Genomic DNA, 13,948 nt, shown 5'->3' with positions numbered 1-13,948 from the left:
ACACATCATGTTAGCACAAAGCAAAAAACCAACGTATCAGTGCATGAGTAATTGCCCTGAAGGTGTCCTTCTAACATGACCCCTCTAAAGAAAGTTGTACAAATAACAAAAGAAAGCAAACTTGAGCCTTCAGAGTTGGTAGAGATGATATCACAGTACAGAAATGTTATACAGAGTCTGGCACTTTTCTTGGACAGCATGGGAGAGGGTAAAAAAAGAATATGTACTTTCTGGCCAGGCCAGATAAAGGAGCTTTGAATTTATATTTTCATTTGTGTTCTACACTTAATTTCTTTCCTCTTCCTTTCCTTATCTTCACACCCTGAGTCCTGGCACAGTTTGGACTTCTCTGCTTATGAGTAATGCAGCCATCCCAAACTAATTTTAATGAAACTGTAACACCAGGCTAACCATTATCTTTCTGTACTATTGATAAAGTGCATTAGGAACCATCTGAATGAAATAAGCTATATACAATGTGATCTATCATTTTATTAGTGATACTATTGTTCTCATGTGCTTAGACTAAGCCTGAAGCATATGTATATGGAGCTTTACTGCCATGCTTGTCACATGACCTTTTGAATTTTTTTTTGGTCTTTAAAGTAAAAATTTTCAAAAAATGTTTCTGCCTGGCACTGCTTCTGTCTGTATAAGTTCTGAGAGAACCCATGAAGAAGGTTCAGGTTCTTTGTGATACAAGTTATGTTCTTTTACAAATACTAGAAATATAGAGTTAAATTTGGGACCTACATATAAAGCTTTTGTTCCTTTTGTATAGAAATGCAGATCTACAAACACTTTTCCAGCACCCACCTGTCTATGTGTAGCTGTGTGCATCAGATATGAATGGATGAAACTCACTGAGTGCATCTACATGTGTATTAATGCACCTTTGCTACTGTGCATTAAGTAGTACCTCTAATATGAGGTACTACATAAATGCGCACTAGCAAAGGTGCATGGCTTTTTTGTGATGCTTAATGTGTAGTAAACTAATTCTACTGTGCATTAGTATGGTCTTTGCCATGATGCACTAATATGCAATAGAATTAGTCTACTGCACATCAAGCATCTTGTATAGACACATCCACAGACTATATATGCCTATGTAAATCTTTGAGTTTTACACCCAGTGCTGGAATATTACAGCAGTGAACATACAAAAGCACAGATGACAGGACTATTTGAAAATATGCAATAGATATATATGCAAACTAACTAGTAGGGCACAAGAGTAGCTCTCCTGGGCTAACAATATCAGGGTCACTGAATATAAGTCATCATACACTTTTTATCAAGTACTTCATTTATATATTTGGGGTTTTTTTTCATATTAGTCATTCTCTGCATTTTTGCATTAAATATTTGCAAACTGTATAAAGAGTTTCAATTATATTTCTCCATTGGAGTAGTCATTTTTTAAACATAAAATGCTTGTTTCCATTTAACAAAATATATTTGAGGAAATTTTCTGTATTTTTTTAACATAAACATTTGGGGTATTTCTGCTTTAACAAAATAGCATAAGGGTATTTTAGTGACAACCTTGAAATGTGTAATGGACAGGAGTAACACAGTTTAAGATTGTTTCTAAAATAAAACAATTGTTTAGTGAAGGTAGAAACTAGTGCCACCTACTGATGAAAACATGCAATTAAAAAGATTTTTGCTAGTTTAGTAGCTTGAAATAAAGACAATGGAAAAAAAAGTAACATTAAAATCAGTCAAGCCACTGAAAACATCTTGAGAGAGACCCTGAAATTTTTACTGAGGTCAATTAGTTATTTTTTCTCAAGCAACACTATTTATAGGCATCTTCAGGATTTGGCGCTTGGTGAAATTTGAGATACGTGACTTTGTCCTGGAACTTATCATGGATAATGCAGTTCTAATAAATGTATTAACATTAGTTGCCAAAATGGTGCATGAAGCAATAAGGGATTTAGTGTAATAACAGTTATATTTACTATAAAGCAAAATCCTGGCTTTAATTGAGGTCTCTGCGTAAGACAGGGACCTGGGAGAGTGAGGCCAGTAAGAGACACTACACTGAAGTCATCATACTATTTCATGGTAGGACTATATAGGCGGGCCAGAGACACACATTTTATGATGCACATTAGTGGTGATCAAAGGAACAGATATATCTCCAGCTAGAGTTGCAGCTGCTGGCCAAAATAAAAGCAAAGCTAGCTAATGAGCAAGCTAATGATCTTGATGTGCTTCCTAGCTGAGCAGAGCCCATGGGTAGGTTGGTGTGCAGTTCAGCATTCTCGCAAGACTATGAAGCTACAGGCTCTCTCTAGGAAGGAACAAGTAATTGTGTCCATGGTCAGAAATGATGCATTTCCTGAAGGTGTTGGACCCAATCTTTTTCAGGTAAGGTTCACCCATTTTGGGTGGCCAGAGGCAGGGATTTTTTAGATCTGTGGCTCTAAGAACCCCCCACCTCCACCCCTCCTTAATATCCTTAGAAATTAAAAACCCTTAATTTATTTCCGGAGTCTAACATATATGAAAATGCTAGAAGGGTCTGTGATAATGAGGTTGCTTTGTAACACTATTTCACAAACCCTCTGTATTCATTGCTGTCATAACTGGATTCCTTTGCTATGATAGTGTGGCACCAGCAGTCTATTCTGCTCATTGGACTAGCTCTAATTTTAAAAATAATTTATTGGTAATTCTGTTATGCTGATGGTTCTCTATGCACTTTCTGCCAACATTTTACAAGGGAAAACTGCTGCCTGAGGGTTGATTTGATAAAAATATAAGTAAAAGCTATTTGTTGATTGTTGAGTTGTTCCTGACTTCCACCCACCAGAAAATCTCCCGAAGTTCTAAAAACAAATCTTGTCAAATTTATTATATTTACGTGCAGCATTTTTTTAATTCTTTGCCAAACTTAACCTCTTGTCACACATAATTTCTATGTAGCAGCAGTGCCATGGCTAGGAATATAGCTATAGTGCTTTGTAGACACCACTTTCCAACTGCAAAAAATCTGCAGATCCACAGGCAGACTCCTTCCTAGCTCCTATTGTCTTGTGTGGACAGTGTGCTTGCCAAGGGGGTGGGGGAGAGGGACCCCAAGCCAACAGAAGCTTTCCTGCAAAAGCCTAGTGTCTCCAGAGGCAGAAGGTAGCAGCTTGTGGCCTCTCTCCCCATTATCTTCCTCAACACCTTGAAACGGCTGTTTTCAGAAACAGAACAGGGTGGCAAATGCAGAGGCAGCCTTCCTGTCTTTGGTAGAAGCAGCAGGGCTCCCCCATCAGCACTATACGAAAAGGCTTGTTATCCCAAGAGGGACCACACACCTGCCAAAAATCTGTTGCCCACGCCCCCTCATATGTTAGCTGTAGCCACACCAGTTATTTCACATTATATGCAGAATGCAGCTTGTACCTTTTGTTTTAATATAAATCCACCTAAGTCAATAAAATTAATACGCAATGTATCCTGGAAAATCAAAAAGGTTGAAAATGTGTACCTTGTTTTAATACGCATATGCAAATCAAATTCAACAGGAAAAATTAATAATCTATTTGGTGGTACCATGTACTGACAAAATAGTGCAATAAAATGAAATTATTTAAAGTAATTTCCAATCATAGTCATCATTGATTTAGTTTCCAATTATACAGAGGTAATTGTATTAACAAACTGCCTCATTCCGCTTCGTGAGAAAATGCTTGAGTGTTTTCTTTTTTAACCTACTGGCATGTGTAGGTAATAAATGATCTGATCTGCACTCCTTACCTGACCAGAATCCTAATGATTGCTTTACTTCATGACCTGAGGCATACATTAAAATGTAGGTATGTCTGATGAAAGGGCACATTTATGACTTTCTGGACATACAGGGCTTGTCTATTTATGGAATTACTCCACAATAGAATAACTATTGCAAAATAATTTGTGGATTGAGCTAAACTGAACCTAGGTACTTCTATTCCAAATTAAGAATGTTTGCACATGGTGTTATTCAGGAATAGTTATTTCATTTTGAGTCCACACCATATCTTAATCCAAATTAATGTTCAAGTGTAGACAGGAATAGCCTGCAACCTAGAGGGAATACTGGAGATATTTTAAGGACTTAGCCATGTCTCCTGGACTGGTGCATCACAGCTCATAAAGGTACATCACTGTAAGGAGAAATAATGTACATTCTACATGCTTTCCAGTAGCACTTTTAGGAATCTAAAACCTCATCATCACTTATGAGGAGGCCAAGAAATTTGTGATCATGGATGTCACCATCCCCTTTGAGAACTGGCACCAGGCCTTCGCCAACGCTTGCAAGTTCCCTAATAAAGTTAGTCCCAAGTTAGTTCACACAAACAAGGTTACTGCACACCAAGGCATCTACACATTCTTGCTTGGGCATAAACTACTTGGGCATAAATTTGCTACCTGCATCATGCAAGTAGCAAATTTACACACAAGTCAGCATAAATCACCATAGTTACTGCACAGTACAGGTACATACATATAGATGTGCACCTGTACCACACAGTAATTTTCAGTTACTGCACAGTAACAGTGCACGTGTCGATGCTTCCAGTGAGTACAATTTAGGTTTGTGCCTACTCTTTTATTTTCAGAATCTACAGAAGAAGGGGTAAGCATCCATCTGGAAATAGGTATTTCTAAGGAAGCATAGTGCAAGCTTTATTTTTGGAATGCAAATGAGACACTTATCTATGTGCTCCTTGTTTGGCTTGCTACTACGCAGAAGTAATTTGGCATGTATTCAGCAGCACTCTTCTTCAAAGCAGGATTGGGTCCCATGAACTCCTTGTCCAGCTGACCTGGTTTTACTTTATAGTTACACATACTGAATATTTAATCTCTGGGTTATGAAGAGAAGGATTTAGCTCCCTATTCCATGTTGTGATGCTTCTTCATATATCATCCAAAATTGTACTGTTATATTGATTTGTAAATTCATGACTGGGTTGTTGCATTTTGGACATCTAACTCTCCTTTAGAATTAGTGCTCTTCAGGTTACATGAGTCTGTAATATACCTTTGAATTCCAGCCCAATAGGTTAGCATTCTCTGTTGTCCACTTTTCAGTTCGTATTAGGGAACTGCAATAAGCATGCAGATCCTCCACATGGGAACAGCTAGTGATCTACCTCTAGATCTGCCATTAGAGGACACTGCCAGTAGTCAACTCTATAATTTCTTAAGCACAGGTAAAAAAGATCAGGCTCAAGAATGAGAGAAGAAAAGGTTGTAAGTAAGGAGGAGTAGCAGTTTGGAAGTTAGCAGTGTAAGAAGGCCAGGGTGGCATACAACCTCACACAGGGAAACAGCTTGTCACTGGTAGGGTGTTATTAGTAGTGGCAAGAGGTTATAAGGCAGGAGATATGATATAATTTCTTATATGGCTGACAGAAGGATGGAGTTGAAAAAACTTCACCTGTTACTTCCATAACTGGCTTTTGACCTGCCCCAGGGAGCTGGTTTAGCTACTGCCAGACCTATATTAGACTAATTGCACATAGGATAGTTGCCTGACTTACCAGTATTCCTGACCACTCCAACAATATAATACTGTTACTTCCTTCAATTCTGCATGCTAATAGGGAGTCTTCAAGGGCTAGAAACTGTAGAGTGCTTGTGCACATGATGGGGGTTTAGTCTTATAAGGTTGCATTCTATGCTCCTATATTGAAATGGTGAGGTTTTAAATGGTGGATTTTATTTTTCCATCACTGTATACATGTCATTGGCCTGGCAGCTGCAGGTGCCTGCTGAAGGCAGAAGCAATGAGGGGCCTGAGCCTTTTATTTTTCCGGCAGAGTCTGCCCGCCTCTCCTGTGGCTGGGGAGCAAGCTGTCAGCAAGTTGAGTGGCCCCTGAGCTGCAAGGGGCCCCAGTTCTTCCCTCCGTGGTGGTGGCACCTCTGGGGCTGGTTGGGAATGCTGTTAGTGGGCTGGGTGCTGCCCCAGCTCGGAGGCTCCCAATCCAATTCTTCCCTGAACCCCCCATGGACTTCCAGATTCCCATGTACCATCCCTGTCTCCTCCTCTAGCTGCCAGCGCACCCAGCCACCCTCCTGCCACCTCCCCACACTGACCCAGGGGCACACCAGCCCATTCCTGGGCAGCCCCAGGTGTCCTGGTGGCCACAGGCATCTGCTGAAGGTAGGAGCAGTGAAGGGCCCGATCCTTTTCTTCAGCGGAGCCTGCCTGCCTCTCCAGCAGCCAGAGGGTGAGCTGACAGATTAATGGCTGCAACATTCCAAGTTGCAACACTGCAAACTAAATTACATTGGGGTGTGGTTTAGTTTGTGAGGATGCAAACTCATTTAAAACCCCTAAAACTTACAGACATGTAAAGTGTGATGCCATTAAGCCACACAAAGGGAGATTTTCATCATATGTACATGGTAACATTGTCATCTGTACACGTGCCCGTAGAGCCTAGAGCTTGAGCCATCTAGAACACTAGCTCTGAGCTGGATATAAGCAATACAGATACCAGGGGTTGGTGCATCACAACAATCACAATTATACCCTTCGAGGGGGTCACTTGTAGTGTGTCTAGCCGAGCCAGTTCAAATGACATTTTCAAGTAAGATTTCATGAGGCACACTCAGTGTGCAATCCTTTACAAATATCAAATATAATGCATTTACAGTATCCCCTGCATCCATTCCTTTTATAAATCTTTCCCAAAAAAAGCACTTTGGTTTGCATGCCAGGTTTTAATCTTCATAAATTCATAGTGCTTTTACCTGATGTTTATAAATTGCCTTTCAATGTTTATGGTATAATTTTACTAGGAACAGAAATTTGGCTTATTGGACACCAATGGTTGGCATCATTCCCTGTTCTCTTTTGAAAATCAATATGATATTTGGTAAGTGAATGCTCCCTGGTTTGCTATGGCTATTATGACTACTCTCCCAGACAATATATCATGGTTATAATATCATGGAAATTGTAGATAATATCCCTGTTCACTCCAGTTAGGGAAACTGCTGGTGGTGTTCAATCTGTGCACAGAATGTAAAATGTTTTCTTGTTGTTATGCATTTTCCAATCTGGTTACTTAGTATACATATATGTTCAAGGTCATACACACATACCAGGTTAGAAGTGAGTTTTGTGTGCTGCAGTCTCTCGGATTTAAAACTTTCTGGGGAAGTAATGGGGGAAATGTAGATGCATCTGTTGATGAAAGCTGGCAGAAACATAAGGCAGTAGTTCTCCTCTGTGGTGCGTAAGTGATTTAACAATATGTAAACTTATCATGGACTGGGCAAAGCAGGCCTGTAACAGGTTTACTGCAAGAAGTAGGCCCCGAAGTTCTTTTAGCCAATGGGAGCCAACCTTTATGGTAGGCATGCCACAAATTAGGTTTACACTCGCCCCAGGTACCAATTCAAGGCCTTTTCTGCTCACTTGTCTGCCCCTATGTTCCCTGACAAAGCTGCTGCTCTGCTTTTTGCTTACTGCCCTGTGCTCCCTGCCTGACCTGATGCTCTGCTTTTTGTTTCTTGCCCTATCTGCCACTATCTGCTTTGTGCTACATACAAAGGCTGCACCCATGCTACAGGCTGGCCACCCTTGCTTTAGGCAAACTGTGAAAACTTAAACTGATTAATATCTGTCTATTAACTGTCTTCTCCTGCCCCCCAGGAGGTATAAACTGCAAACATACCTAAACAGCTGGTTAGCATTTCAGCAAATTCAGTTCCTGGGGTGCTATCTGACTTCATGAGAAAATATGAAGTTCAAGTTCAAAAGGATATATTAGAGTAAGCTTCAATGAGTTAAGCCTATTTATGCGGAGAGGTTTGCAATAATGATGGGAGTATAAACTTAAATACAAAATAAAAATCATATTCCTGAATTATGACTTACTTTAATGTAATAGGAACTGCCATCCTAGATCAAACCAGTCGTCTGACAATAGCCATTCCCAGATGTTTCAGAGGAAATTGTTTAACTCCCCCCCAACCCCCGCCTACAAACCACAGTAGATAATTGTGTAATCATCTGCCATAGGGGAAGTTACTTTCTAACCTCAGGCAGCTGGTGGCTGATTTATGCCTTGCATTGTGAAGGGTTATATCCATTCAAATTTTTTTATTTGGTCTAATCTAATTGCCCACATAAATATCTATCTTATAACCTTTTATTAAATCCTGCTAAGCACTTGGCCTCCATGATAACTGTGCCAGTAAGTTTCATAGGCCAATTGTACATTTCCTTTTGTCAGCTCTATAATTTGTTATATTTTTTTCTTTTATTATAAAGTCCAGCTTTTATTTTGGGGAAGTAACTCGAACAACTGCCAGCAGCTTTTCTTCCCACTTGTCACTTCCTGACATGAGCAATACATGTGACTTCCAAACCCCAACTGGTTGCAGGGATCAGGCCCATCTGCTGGACAAGTAGCTGAAAATTCCATTTTTTAGTGACTATATAAATCAATCCCCTTTAAATTAGCAGGCCTCATTTCTTGTCAGACAAAATCCAATCCTTATACCCTGGGAGTGGTGGTTTTTGGAGGAAAATAAGAAGAAAAAGGTTTTAAAAAGGGTAAAGAAATCTTGTGGTGAAAAAGATACATAAAATGCAATCCTTGCTCTAAGGAACTGGAACTTCCTGAATTTGCAAGTATCACTGGAGTTTTAATATATGTTAGGAAAGGATTTTTGATGGGGCGGATTATTATTGACGTATACTTTTAACTATGCAGAGGAAAGTCAATTTGATTTGTCTAATGCGGGATAAAACCATTTAATTTGTGAAAAATGATTAAGTAAGGAGGAATTAATTGCTATTTTGAGGAGCAAATTACACCCAAGTTTCGGGGGTGGGGGAGAGTTGTTTGTGCTTATTGGTATATTGATTACAACTGGGTGGTTTAGAACCTGGTTTGAATGAGTGGGTAAAAGAAGACTAGAATTTGCCTGAGGAGGAAACTTGGTTGAATATGTGTGGGTTGACTACTGAGAGACAATCTGATTTGGAGGAGAGAAGGACAAAGAAAGCAAGTTATAGAATCATAGAAAATTAGGGTTGGAAGGGACCTCAGAAAGTCATCTAGTCCAACTCCCTGCTCAAAGCAGGAGCACGCCAACTGGATCATCCCAGCCAGGGCTTTGTCTAGCTGGGTTTTAAAGATCTCCAAGGGTGAAGATTTCACCACCTCTCTGGGTAGCCTGTTCCAATGTTTTGCTACCCTCCTAGTGAGAAAATTCTTCCTAATATCTAAGCTAAACTTCCCTTGGTGCAACATGAGACCATTGCTGCTTGTTCTGTCATCTGCCACCACTGAGAACAGTCTAGCTCCATCCTCTTTTAAACCCCACTTCAGGCAGTTGAAAGCTGCTATTAAGTCCCTTCTCAGTCTCCTCTTCTCTAGACAAAATAAGCCCAGTTCCCTCAGCCTCTCCTCATAAGTCATGTCCCCCAGCCCCCTCACCATTTTTGTTGCCTTTTGCTGGACTCTTTCCAATTTGTCCACATTCTTTCTGTAGTGGGGGGCCCAAAACTGAACACAGTACTCCAGGTGTGGCCTTATCAGTGCTGAATAGAAGGGAATAATCACTTCCCTTTACCTTCTGGCAACACACCTACCAATGCAGCCCAGTATGCATTAGCTTTCTTGGCAACAAGGGCACACTGTTGGCTCAGCTTATTGTCTACTGTAATCCCCAGGTCCTTTTCTGCAGAGCTGCTGCCCAGCCAGTCAGCCCCCAGCCTGTACTGGTGCAGGGGATTGTTCTGACCCAAGTGCAGGATGTTGCACATGTCCATATTGAACTCGAGGAGATTCATTTTGGCCTGATCCTCCAATTTGTCTAAGTCACTCTGAGTCCTAGCCCTACCCCACAGCTTGGGGTCATCTGCAAACTTTCTGAGGGTGCACTCTATGCTATCATTTAGGTTGTCGATGAAGACATTGAACAAAACCAGCCCCAGGACCAACCCCAGGGGCACTCCACTTGATACAGGCTGGGTTAGGATACATGGAGGTTGAGGGAAAAGGGACTTGGTGGTGGGGGTCTGCTACAGACCGCCACACCAAGAGGAAAAGCTAGACTTGGAGTTCTTGAGGCAGCTCTCAGAGGCTGTACAGTCTAGGGACATGGTTGTCATGGGGGACCTAAACTACCCTGACATCTGTTGGGAGAAGCAGTCAGCCAAATCCAACCATTCACACAGGTTCTTAACCTGCATGCAGGACCTTCATCTAACGCAGGAGCCTGCATGCAGCAGGGCAGTGACAGCACAGAGCTTGGGTGGGCAGCGTGTGGGTGTGAGGGAGGATGGTGGAGGTTTGGAGACCCCCGTACTTTCCACCCATTGTGTGCAGCCTTAGCAGGCAGCAGCAGCAGGTGCGGGCACTCCTACCGAGCAAAGGCGCTGGTGCCCGGCAGTGCACAGCTTTAGCCAGCAGTGCATATCATGGCGAGGAACACAGCCTAGCTGGGCTGCCTCTATCACCGGTGCTCTTCACCATGCAAGCACAGCCCCTGCACTTGCATGCCACAGGAAGGACGCTCCATGCGCTGAATCCAACTGCCTTCCCTGCCCCCTGCTGTGCAGGTCTCAGGACTCCATCAGAAGTGGAGGGGAGCCCCGGTCCCTGCTTCCCTATGCAGTCCTGGGACCTGCACAGCAGGGGGTGATGAAGGCAGCTAGCTCTAGCACATGGGGCTTCCCTCCCACTGCACACAAATGCAGGGGTTGCACATGCATGCAAAGAGTGCCGGCAAAAGAGGGAACCTGGCAGGGGCTGTGTTCTCGCCGTGATGTGCAGTGCTGGCCTGAGCTATACAGCATTGGGCACCAGCACCTGCATGAGACACAACCACCCCAAGTGCCCCTGCCTGCTGCTGCTGCTGCACTATGGGGGGAGTGTAGGGAGGGTCCCTATACCCAACCCCACACTCTCTCACACCCCACAAATGCCACATACCCACACCTTGCCCCCATAATCCCCTACATGTACACACCCCAATATACCCTATGCCCCCTACACATAGCCACACCTCCTCACAACCCCCCCACACTCCTCCATACTCTAGCAAACACTCTCCAGAACTTCCCACACTGCACTATACACATATCCCCACACCTCACCATACACACACAACCACACCCCCATACAATATAAAAGACTACAAATTTATGTTGAGTTATTATGCAATCACTGCTATATACAGTATGTAAACACAAATCATGACAAAAATATTTTTTGTTATAAAATTAAAATATGTAATAGTAGGCATTTGACTTTTAGTGTATGATTTGTTTTTTTTCTGGTTCTAAGATGGCAACCCCGCCTCCCAAAAGAAGTATTTCCAGGGGGCAAGGTGAGGGACTTCTGGTGGCAAAGATCAGGGGTTAGGGGGAGGACTTTCCTTCCCAAGATGGCAACCAGGGGGCAGGGCAACTGTGAAGGGGCAGGGCTACCCATGAAGCCCTTGAAAGCTCACCGAACCTTGTTAAGTGGCCCTCCACCCAAAAGAATTGCTTGCCCCTGGTTTATACCCATCCATGAGAGTGCTCAAATCATGCGAGCCATCTCCCTAAGTCTCTGTTACTCCAATCACGTCATAGTGCCATGACTGTGCAAGGACTTCCAATTCTTCCTGCTTGTTTCTCAGGCTCTGTGCATTCATGTACAGACACCCTAGGTGGATTGCCCTGATTTCTCAGGAAGAATGAGAGTACCTCCCCTGTTGCCCCCCTCCACTTGCTCTTCCTCCAGGTCATCCACTTACCTCAGGGCTTTGGTCACCATCCCCCAGTGAACTTAGTTTAAAGACCTCCTCACTAGGTTAGCGAGCCTGTCTGCGAAGATGCTTTTGCCTCTCTTCATTAAATGGATTTCATCTCTTCCCAGCAATCCTTCTCCTTGGAACAACGTCCCATGGTCAAAGAAGCCAAAGCCAAGTGGTGTGAGCAGGTGGCAGGAAGAGGAATAGAGCACATAAGAGCAACAAGAATGAACAATGATTTCGCCCCTCAAACTGGCCTGATAATTATATTAACTATGTTGATGCATGTTATTTGTTGACATTAACTATGTTTATGTACCTTTGAGAGGCAAACAATTATAAATGGTGCCAAAGGGATAATATTCAACTGCAAATCAATCAGGATTCAGAGGCTGCAATAGAAATGGGAGGCCATGAGAATAACTTCAATATTAACAGATACTCCATTCCACGAAAATTTGGGAAACCTGAAGCAGAGACTTATGAATCAGCATACAAGATCCCCAGGTAAGAACGGTCTGTATGAAAGGAAGTGTTTCTATTTGTTCACTAATGACCAGCTCTGACATCAGATTCAGATTTCCCCAGAGGTCAATGTTGCTGCAATACAAAGTTTCAGCTTAGGCCCATTTCTGGTTTGTACCAAATATAAATCACTGCCCTATAAGCGTGACATGTTCAAATTATCCTTTGTATTAGACAGTTGAAAGAGCATGTATTTCATGTTCATACTATACTACTGTCTTTAATCTACTATGAAAAATAGAACAAATGACTGAAGAATGCTTTATATTTGAAAGATTTGTACCAACTATGCAGTTGATTCAATAAAAGATATCACCCCCCAAATATCCTTGAAACTGAGAGATAAGACATTTTATTTTAGTCATGAAATCAAAGCCCACACTGAAGTTCAATTTAAATATCAGGCACTAGCAGCAAATGAGATTTGAATAATTTGGTTTGAACTAATGCTAAATACGTGCGCAAATTCAAAAAAAAAATCTGGAATAAAACCAGTGATTTATGTGTTAGAACATAAGGCTAGTAACAAGCAGCAATGAAAGTAATGACAGGATTGTAACACCATGGAAAAACCCACCACTTTTAATTTAAGTGGCAATGGTTCTGGGATTGGAAACAAGGACTATATTTTGACACATGGTTAATGACTGAAGGAAAGTAGATTCAGGGCCAATATGCCTGTTTCCACCTAATGTCTAAAAGCCTCTCAAGGTTTTTTAAACACTTACACACAATACTTTGAGATTCTATGCTTTTGAATGTAGTAAAAAGAAAATAATATCAATACTCTTTCTGGAAAGAAGACTTAACTATTTTATTTCACCCAGCTGATGAGACTGTTATAATGTGTAACAATCTGATTTAAAATTCCTGTGTATGGTTTGAATTGTATTCAGAACTGGTAAGTCCTCTGTGTTGAGTTTGGCTGTTCTGAAATGGTAGAATAAAAATGGCTGGTAGAACATCAACGATATAAGTTGATCTGCTGGTAGTTTAGATGATGGGAATTGAGCAGATTAGCAGACCACCACCAAGAGAAGAAACAGAGCTGACTGAAGTTGTTCCAGTATTATAAATCAGCAAGTGATACTCCTTATTCAGAATGTTCCTGTACTCTGAAGTGTACTTATTTTTCTTATGTAAGTGTTTATACAAGGCTTATATAAGATATACAGGCATACCTCGCTTTATTGCGCTTCGCTTTATTGCGCTTCACAGATATTGCGCTTTTACAAATTGAAGGTTTGTGGCAACCCTGCGTCGAGCAAGTCTATCGGCGCCATTTTTCCATTGGCACCATTCGGCTCAGATGATTGTTAGCATTTTTTAGCAATAAAGTATTTTTTAATTAAGGTATGTACATTGTTTTTTAGACATAATGCTATTGCACACTTAATAGACTACAGTATAGTGTAAACATAACTGTTGTATGCACTGGGAAACCAAAAAATGCATGTGACTCGCTTTATTGGGATATTCACTTTATTGCGGTGGTCTGGAACTGAACCCGCAATATCTCTGAGGTATGTCTGTAGTGGTATCTTTCAGATAAAGCACTATATAGCCAAAACCTAAGGTTCAGTTCAGCAAGACATCCTGCATACAATTCAACCCTAGCACAGTTAGTCAATGGGTTTTCTGCCTGGCCATATGACACTAAACT

This window comes from Crocodylus siamensis, chromosome 4 (assembly GCF_052110815.1).
Source record: "Crocodylus siamensis isolate JL-2025a chromosome 4, ASM5211081v1, whole genome shotgun sequence".
NCBI classification, from domain to species: domain Eukaryota; kingdom Metazoa; phylum Chordata; order Crocodylia; family Crocodylidae; genus Crocodylus; species Crocodylus siamensis.
This window is presented reverse-complemented; position numbering follows the sequence as displayed.